Consider the following 10,388-nt stretch of genomic DNA (forward strand, 5'->3'; position numbering starts at 1 on the left):
CAGAATACAGGTGGGTGTGTGACCAATCTACCCTCACATGCAAAGGATGCACTAACTTGAGCCATCATGATCTTTAACTAAATAATGTTTAAATCTAAGTTACGAGGCTCTGATACCAATTGTTAGCTTTGGTGCAATCCCAAGAGGGGGGGTGAATTGGGTATTTAAAAATTATCACCTAGGTTAAACCAGATAAGCAGTATTACTTAACCTAGAGTCTGTCTATGCAAATGTAAATCTAATCATTTACAATATAACATACATGTGCAGTAAGTAAATTGTGGAAATGTAAAGAACACGCACGATATGTTATCGGGGTTCGGCCAACTGTGCCTACGTCCCCGCCTCTAGCTCGCAAGCAGGAGGATTCCACTAACAGCTCACTTAAGGGTGGAGCGGCACCGTTTACAACCAGGTCAAATTAACACAGGGCTGACCTCAACCTTAACCAGGTCAATTAGCGGGGCTGACCTCAACCTACACGCCTTAACAGGACGACGCACCTAGCTTTCCTAACCGGGTCTAAGCTAATCCGGGACTATTCCAGGGCTAGTCTTCCTCTTCAGGCCCGTGCCTGGAAATACAACCAAAGTGTATAAAATTTGTACACGGAAATATGCTTCTAGAAAAGCAGATGTGTGCACCAATACAGCTCAATCAATAAAGCAAGCACGAATGATATGTAGATATGCTCAGTGCTCTAATGTGTGCTTAACACTCAATCAAGTATGATAATCAATCAAGATCTAGAGTGTGTATCTAAGCAAGATTTGAAACTCAATATTCAAATATCACAAAATCATATTAGGGTTTCAAATATGCTAAGTAAGATAGATCAAACAAACTCAATATGATATTTCAATTCCTAAAGCACAATGGAGTTGTTTGAAAGATTAGCTTTTCACAAAAGGATTTTGCACACAAAATCTAGGTTTAGGTATCTTGCAACAACAATGCAAGAACCACAACCCTCAAAGTCTTCCCACACAAGATTTATCAAATGAAATCCGTGGAAGAACTTTAGGCTATACTCTCAAATAAAATCAATCAACCTTTATACCAAAAGAGAGTGTTAGCTAGAAAGATTACGCACAACAGCCTTATAGAAATACTCACAATGCTTAGAGAAATAAAGATTGAAGAGTACGTGAGTGTTTGCAAGAAGTTTTTGGCTAATATAGGGTTTTAAGAGTTGAGAGAGTTTTGCCCTAATCAAGTTTTCTAATCCTTGCTAATAATGATAAATGAATGGGTATATATAGGCAAGGAGGTATTTTTGACCGTTGGGGACCTATTGGGCATTATTAAGAAAGTTTTAAATCATTTTAAAATAATTAACCCTATTTAAAATATATTTATCCACGGTAAAAATCAGGGCAACCCGAGAGGTCCGGTCGACCAAAAATGTTTCGGTCGACCAGGACTCAATTGGCTCGGTCGACCAGGGGACTTTTGAACTGAAAGGCTCGGTCGACCGGAGAGGGCGATTTGCCAATTTTCCGAGTTTCGGTCGACCAGGGCATTTTGAACTACCTGGTTCGGTCGACTAGACCGCTGAAAATTCACCCGAGGACCCTTCGGTCGACCAGGTAGTTGTAGTACAAAAGCTCTCGATCGACCGAAAGGTCAACTGTTGACTCTGGAGGGTTTCGGTCGACCAGGGACTTTTGAACTACAAGTTTCGGTCGACCAGGGGGGTTTCGGTCGACCGTGGTGAAGGCTCGGTCGACCGGGGCTCAAATAAGCGAGTTTCGGTCGACCATAGTGAAGGCTCGGTCGACCGGGAGGTCAAAATATTGAATCCCAGGTGGTTCGGTCGACCGAGGACAAATGAACTGTAAGGGCTCGGTCGACCGGCCTCTACTTTTTTGCACAGACACTGTTCAGTGTTTTGGCCATAACTTTTACTATACAATTCTAAATTGGATGTTCTTAATACCAATAGAAAGGTAAGAGAAAATACCACAACTTTTATGTTGAACACATTTTAAGATAATGACTTTTGGATTGATAACAATATCCATCAATGAGACGGAAGAAACATGAAGGGAGTTTTTCTCTTACGGACACGTTTCAGTGTTTTGGCCATAACTTTTTCTATGTAACTCCAATTTGGACTTTCTTGGTATCAAACTCAAGCTATGGTGAAATGCCACAATTTTCATTTTGAACATGATTTTATATGACATCCAATTGAGTAAGAAAATTGTTCATTTCTAACATTTGGTCGACTAGCCGGTTGACCGACCCCTTTGAAAATTTTAGTTTTTGCCTTCTTTTAACTTTAAAACCATTTAAAAACCTTTGTATAAGTTAGGAATTTTATGAAAAAGGTTTTTCATGTTATTTGGAGGTCCTATGGTCAATCTAAGGTCAATTTGAGCATACCTACCTATCATGCATGATGCAAATTATTACAAGCCATATGAGTGTACAGTCCATAATAAAATTACATCCCAGAATGAAGAAACTGAAAAATAAATACAAATGCAGCACAAGATTCTTCATTCATCGGCACGAACACCGCACGCCATCATAATAAGTCTTTTAGTCCTCAAGCGCGCACAAGGTGATCCTGCATGCAATTCTCAGTACAACCATTAGTACTAAGAGTATTTGTCATAATCAAAACTAGGTGTGACCAATCAAGTCAACACTCTCCCTTCCTCCTAACTCCCTCTCTCACGCTCCTTTCTCTCTAACTCTCTTCTCTCTTCTCTTTTCTCTCACTCTTGGCCTCCCCTTCTTTTCCTTTCTTCCTTTTTCCCTTACTTCTCTACCTTCCCTTGCTGCTAGCCCAAAGCTTCCCTGTTGTCATACCCAGTGCTGCTGTCTCCCATAGTTGTTGCTACGTATGGCTGTCAAGGATCCGAGACTCCTCACTTGCTGTTTGCAAGCCCAAAAAGCCAAAGCTATTGCTTTGTTTCCGTGAAGACCCTAGTCGATTGCTGCTATCTTGCCATACCCGAAGCTGCTGTGCTGCCCACGGATTTTGCTATTGCTGCTGGAGACCAGACCTGAGCCCCTACGCTGCTGTGTGCTTTGCTGACTACTACTATACGACCAGTAACACTTCTTCCTTTCTCTCTTGTTTTTTTTATTCTTTCTTTTAATTAATTAATTGGGTATTGTTTAATTTCAGTAGGAACCCACCTGAAGTTTTGATTTTTAATCTTGTTTGGGTATTATTATCAAGGTTTGTTCATTATATTTCTCTTCTTATTTATTATTAGCATTAGATTTAATTTTCTCTGCTTGAGTTAATTTCTACTTAATTTAAGTTCTGTTTTTTTTTTTTTAGAGAAGAAGAAAAAATAATAAAATACAAAAAGAAAAAAACCCTTTTTTAGGATTTAGATTAGTTGTCTTTTTTAAAATTTAAATTTTGTTGAGTTCGATTTAGTTTAAGTTTAATTTTATTAAAGTTCAAATTTTTATCGTGTTTCTAGTTACTATTTAGTTGTTGAAGTTTTGAATTTTTGTTTAAGTTATTAATTGCATTAAAAATTGGTTTTTGTTTAAATTTGTGATTGATTGAGTTTTTTTTTTTAGAATTGCATGTTTTAATTACGTATTAAAGTTATTGTCTTTAATTTTTTTTTATTCCCGAAGTTTCAACGCGTGTTTCAATTCTTGTTTGGCTATTAAACGTAGGATCTTCGTTTCTCATTGATAAATTTCGTGTGCGTTAGGATTTAGAATTTAAATTGCATGTTCTTTTAATTGTCAAAAGAAAATCTCAAACAAACTAGAAAACCCGAATCTAAACTGTATTAAGTGCCCTTTTGTTTTTTATTTTTTGATTGGAATTACGTAAAATTTGGAATTAAACTACATTCCCTAAAGAGACGATCTGGCCTTTGGGCTAAATATTACATGACAGAACTCCTATACTTTGGATAGCTTCTAAGCTACTCATTTTTCAAGTGAGTCAGACAACACAAATAAATTACTCAATTATTCCAATAAATTTTTTTAAAAAAATAAATAATAATAATAATTCATTGCCATTTAAGTTAATGAAGTGTAAACCATAGGAAAAAATTATTAGATTAATAAAGACAATGTCACCCACACAAATATTTGTTATACGAGAACAAAAAAAATTATATTAATTAAACATATTGTCTTCAAATAAATTATTAATTCAATTGTTTATTAGCGGTTATAAAGATATTAATTCAATCGTTTATTAGCGGTTATAAAGATATTAATTCAATTATTATTAGTAGTTACAAAAATTAAATTATAAATTTCAAAATATAGGAAATTAACATTAGGCTAATGCTTTGCCTACTCCCTATGAAGCCTAATGGGCTTCATAGTGTGGCAGCGTAACACAAAGATAATTAAATCATTCTTGAGACCTTGATTAACAACTATATTTTCTTTTTGATAAATTTGTTTCTTGATTAAACGCATGAAACAAGGGGAAAAAAAAAAAAGTAGAACCCATTAATGTTATCTCCTAACAATAAGACATTCAAACAAACAACTAGCACTTCAAATTTTTTGAACATTAAAGGCAACTTGAAAACATCTTAAGATATCAACCATATAAAAAAGTTGCTTAATTTACGACAGTGCAGCTCCAACTATATATATAGTGGCCTCATGATTTTAACTAGTCACCACACTCCTAGATAGCCAATCGAGCTACATGTCTTATGGTCATGGATATAAGTACTTAGAACATAAGGCTAACATACAGTAGCAATGCTTTATTCTAGTTTAAACACCTAAATTACATAGCTATACTTTTGGCTACTAGGGCGGATGACCAATGCCTGGGCTCGGGCCACCCGGTGTCGTAGGCGGATGGTTGGCTAATGTTTCAGAGTGGAGAATAAAGTTTTTGGTAGTACACTCTTTCCCCATTTCATTCCCATTGTTGTCAACGTTCTCTATCTTCATGAATTGCCTACCTTCAGAAGACATGATTCCATAATGAATCAAAACTAGTATAAGAAGGAAAGCACAACTGATGTAAGGAAACTTGATTTTGGCCATGATCATTGGGTTGGGCTAGCGAGAGAGAAGCAGTGAAAGGCATAATAACCCCTTAACTCTTACTGCTTTGAGGATGAAACCCTTAATGAAGCCTAAGTTACTTATATACACCTTATACACACACAAACCCACATAGTCATGACAACAGAGAGAGAGAGAGAGAGAGAGAGAGAGAGAGAGAGAGAGAGAGAGAGAGAGAGAGTTAATGATGTGTGTGTATGTGTGTGTGAGAGAGAGAGATGCAATTAATGATAATGTAAACATTGAAATGGACAAGACTTACATCACATGCTCTCCATATTTGATTGTATCTAAGACCATTTATAATGGATTGAGGGAGAGAGAGGGAGAGGGGGGGGGGGAGAGAGAGAGAGAGAGAGAGAGAGAGAGAGTTAATGATGCATGTGTATGTGTGTGTGAGAGAGATAGAGATGCAATTAATGATAATGTAAACATTGAAATGGACAAGACTTACATCACATGCTCTCCATATTTGATTGTATCTAAGACCATTTGTAATTGATTGAGGGAGAGAGAGAGAGAGAGAGTTAATGATGGGTGTGTATGTGTGTGAGAGAGAGATAGAGATGCAATTAATGATAATGTAAACATTGAAATGGACAAGACTTACATCACATGCTCTCCATATTTGATTGTATCTAAGACCATTTGTAATTGATTGAGGGAGAGAGAGGGAGAGGGAGAGGGAGAGAGAGAGAGAGAGAGAGAGAGAGAGAGAGAGAGAGAGAGATGCAATTAATGATAATGTAAACATTGAAATGGACAAGACTTACATCACATGCTCTCTATATCTGATTGTATCTAAGACCATTTGTAATGGATTGACATCTTAATTTGTTTTTGTTTTTTTTTTCTTTTCCATCCATCAATTAAAGAAAACATACAACTATCATGAGAAACAAAAAGTTAAGTAGCACCCATTGTACAGGTAAAAAGTTTTACATGCAAACATAAAAAAGTTTTATATGCATACATACATATACACACACACATACACTTATGTCACTTAAAAAATTTTCTTAGTTACAAGTTAGCCTATTGATTTTAACTCTTTATGAAAATATCCAATTAACCAAATCAATCCCTCCATCAACATTTAGTTAAAAATTATTGTTGAAAATCATAAAACCCAGTCGCTTTTTCCTCATACATTTCAATCTACCAACGTTAAAATAAAATTACGAAGAACCCAATTATATTGTCTAAACTTATTTTACCAATAATAAATTTATTCTCCTATAAATTCTCAAAAAACACTTTCACATTATATGGTTAATTTAATTGAATAAGCTTGAAGAGATGAAAAATGTTATCTAACATTTCAATAAGTTTCCACAAAATATTTCATATTATTAAATACTATACGGTTGTGAATACCGTCTGCTTGTTAGTGTTGTTTGGATGTGAGTACTACCTGGTTGTGAATACTGATTGGTTGTGGATCTGTCTGCTTGTGAATACTGCTTAGTTGTGAACATTATTTGATGGTAAATATAGATTGATTGTGAATACTAGCTATTGTGAACATAAACGTGCAATGAGATACGTAGCTGCCCTACGTGGGCCACATATAGTGAAGTACGCAGCTGTCCTATGTGGGCCACGTACTAGGTTGTATGTAGTAGTCCTATATGGGCCACGTACTAAGATGGTACGTAGTAGTCCTATGTGGGCCATGTACATAAATGTACAGTGAAATATGTAGCTGCCCTACGTGGGCTACGTATAGTGTAGTACGCAGCTATCCTATGTGGGCCACATACTGGATTGTACACAGTATGTAAGGAACCTACAAATATTTAGGTGTAGTAATCTTTAAAAAAATAAAAAATAAAAAATTAAATAAAAATTAAAAAAAATTAAATGAAAAAAATTTAAAAAATTAAAATAAATAATTAAATACATAAATATTATTATTAATTAAATAATATAATATAATATATTAATATATTAATAGAATATAATATAAATTATAATATTATATATATATATATATATATATATATATTAAAACATCTTGAAAGATGAAAGAAGTAAACTGAGACCCCCTCTTTTCCTTTTTCAATTCACACATAGAAATCCCCCCTCTTGCTCTCTTGCTCACCTCCACCTATCTCTCTCTCTCTCTCTCTCTCTCTCTCTCTCTCTCTCTCTCTCTCTCTCTCTTTGATTTTTCCAGCCTAATGAGTGTCGATCAAAAATCAAGAAATACCACTCAACTCCATTCTCCGCCACTGTCATTTCTACCAGAGTGGATTTGTTGTAGGAGCAACATAGGCATATCTCCTGGGGTAAGCCAAATTCTCACTCTTACCTCAATTTTTCATAAATCTTAAGCCTAATTGATGATCGGACATCACCACGAGAATCTAGGGATGATTCTCTAAAAGTTTAGCGAAGTGAATTTCTCGTGGGGTCGTCGTAGGCATAACCCCAAAATTAGGATAAGGGGGTTATTTAGGGGCTAATTATTATTTAATTAATGAAAATTTAGAAATTTTAGAATATTGGACATTCTGAGGTTGAACTAGGGTTATCGAATACAAGGTTCGGGTAAGCACCACGGGTGTAATTTCGGGAGCCTACAGGCATAGTTCAGGAAACCAGGTAAGGGTGTTAAATACTAGTTTCAATGTTAATTTGGAGTATATGGAGCCTAGGGAAGGTTATATGTGTAGAGACCCAAATAATTATAGTAATTAAATAATAAAAGAAAGGAGAGAAAAGGTTTTTTTTTAAAAGGGATTTTAGCAGGGTCTTGTCGACGAGAAAAGAAGTGCTCGTCGACAAGCAGGGCTCTTCGGCTTGTCGACAGGAACTCGTGCCTCGTCAATGAGAAATTAACAAGAGGATTGTTTCTAGAACTTGAAACTTGTCGATGAGGAGAAGGTGTCCATTGACGAGCTCCCTTCATTGACTCGTTGACGAGAAAATGTGGCTCGTTGACGAGGCCACGTGGACAAGCATTCTATACAAGGCCAAGAATCCATTTTTTCCTGCGAGAAACATGCAATCTCTCTCTCTCTCTCTCTCTCTCTTTCTCTTCTTCGTCCCCTCTGCCTTCTCTCTAGGTTTTTGGATCGGCTCTTCGCTGGCTCGACGATCTGAAGCCACCACTCTACTCCTAGGAAATTTCTCTTCATATCTGTAGGAGTACATCATTAGTTAGGCCAATTTGGGCACCATCCCAAAATTTGGGCGGGTAAGTTAGTTATTTTAATATTTGTTAAGGTATTTGGTATTCCTAGGCTGAAGAAAGGTATTAGATGGGTTTATACTGATGTTTTGTTGGGGGAAATGAAAATTTCAGGAGGTTGAGCTGGGGAACACCACAGGTATAATTTTGGAGTAATTGGTGGGCTTCTCAGTAGGCCAGGTAAAGGGATAAAATAAGTCAGTATTTTTCATGAAATTATTTACCGTATTATTAGCATTTATTTTCAGAAATTATGTATGTATTAGCACAGTGTTTGGGAATACTGCAGTTGAACAGGAAAAAAGATTTAATGTTATTTATCAGGAAATATGATTTCAGATCAGGTTTTTATGCTTAAAAACAGTATCCGTATTTGTGTGGCATGAGTATAATTTTCATGAAATTGTATTATATCAGAATATTGGGACTTTCTCAAAATAAGCATGTTTTCTTAATTTTCAGGAAAACCATGAAAACGATACATGAATTATGTTTAAAGTATGATATTAAAATAGTACATGGATTTCAAAACTATGTATGTTAAAATATGTCCGCGTAAGGGTCGTGATTTTACATGTTAAATATGCTGGCGCAAGGGCCGTGATATATAAGATATGTTATGCAAAAATTTATGAAAATATTATCATGACAGATATTATTATAAAACAACCATGTATCATTATATGAAACTTACTATATGTTATCAGAACCTGGATGGCTTGGTTTATACTTTCACAAAGCACGGTACCATAGCTATATGTTCACGATCATGTATATGTTAGTGCTACCACATGTCATAAGGGACTGTGGGAGATCGGCAGTCGATGTGGTTTCATGGTAGTGCAGGCGTCCCTTTGGCATCTAGACCAGGAGGGACAGACCCATTGTATTTACATATGTTGTTCTAGAGTGGTCGGCCAATCATTGCTGGGTCCCTCCTTCGGGCCACACAACCTAGTCATGTGGGGGCAAGACATGACACCAGCCAGCCATCCATCTAGGGTGTTATTTCATGTACGGTTATATAAGATGATTTTCATGTATAGAAACTCAGTATGTTATACCATGTTATGATAAATTATGTTTTATCCAGATATGATACAGACATCTTTACCAAATATGATTTATGTATTGTTACATGTATAATACGAAAATACTCATGTTGTCACACACTGATGTTAGTTTATTTCCTTTACTGAGAGGTGTCTCACCCCAGCTATATAAACATTTCAGGAAACCCAAATAGAAGAGTAGATAGAGCTCTGCAGCGTTAGAGGTTGACTATTCTACCCTGTTTGAAGGGTAAGTCATTATGCTAGGGTCTGATGAATTTTTAGGTTATGACCCTAGCGCACTTTTTGGTATTTTTGGGATGTGTATATGTGTATGGCAGGTTTGGTAGAACTCTCGTATTATGTTGGTTGGATGACTTGATATGTATATGATTTTATGTTTTCCGCTGCTTAGGTATCAGAGTTGTATTTCAAGTATATTCCTCGTACCCATGGGTCTAAATTGATTATGTTTTATCAGCTGAACAGTGTATCAAAATTATTATATTAAATCTTATTTTTAAAAAAATTATGGTAAAATAGGCGGGTCTTTACAATATGGGTATTATTTTGGGAAGTGAGTTAATTAATCTGGGGAAAATGCGAATTGCAAGATTTGAGTTTCGGGCACTGGGGGCCTAGGATCTAGGTTTTAACGAGACTCTAATTAAGCCAAGTAAGGGGAATAAATTATAGCAGTATTTTTTATATTATTAATTGAATGAATATTAGAAAAATGAAGCTATGATATTCTTCCCTGTGAAATTAGTATATTGTAAATATTAGATGAAAATTGTGTGGCGTATGATGTATATTGAAAAATGTGAAATTTGATTATGAGTATTTTATGAGAAAATAATGGAATGAGAACTATCGATATGCTTGCTGGAAATGATGAAAATAATATATAAATCCATGTATAGAAATGATTTTTATGAAAATGGGAAAGTATGAATACTGATTTGAGTATGTTGAGAAGTATTGAAAAACGTGAAATGAGTTATATACTAACATGAGAATGAAATGAATGTGAAAAGATATATATATATATATATATATATATATGTATGTATTATTGTGAAATGAATTTTGAAATGTGGGAATATTGC

At 35.4% G+C, this 10,388-nt stretch overlaps 1 long non-coding RNA gene across 3 annotated transcripts; it reads left to right on the forward strand.

The window, feature by feature from the left end:
* The first annotated feature begins 2,488 nt into the window (after nt 1–2,488).
* LOC131159365 (uncharacterized) lies at nt 2,489–9,819 on the forward strand. 3 transcript variants are annotated; one of them, XR_009137792.1, is made up of 3 exons: nt 7,058–7,322; nt 8,342–8,407; nt 9,461–9,819. It is a non-coding gene; the product is annotated as an uncharacterized LOC131159365 (long non-coding RNA). The 3 variants fall into 3 exon arrangements; XR_009137790.1 differs by lacking the exon at nt 7,058–7,322 and adding an exon at nt 7,339–8,233; XR_009137791.1 differs by lacking the exons at nt 7,058–7,322; nt 8,342–8,407 and adding an exon at nt 2,489–3,066.
* The last annotated feature ends 569 nt before the right edge of the window (nt 9,820–10,388 follow it).

This window comes from Malania oleifera, chromosome 7 (assembly GCF_029873635.1).
Source record: "Malania oleifera isolate guangnan ecotype guangnan chromosome 7, ASM2987363v1, whole genome shotgun sequence".
Taxonomy (NCBI): Eukaryota; Viridiplantae; Streptophyta; class Magnoliopsida; order Santalales; family Ximeniaceae; genus Malania; species Malania oleifera.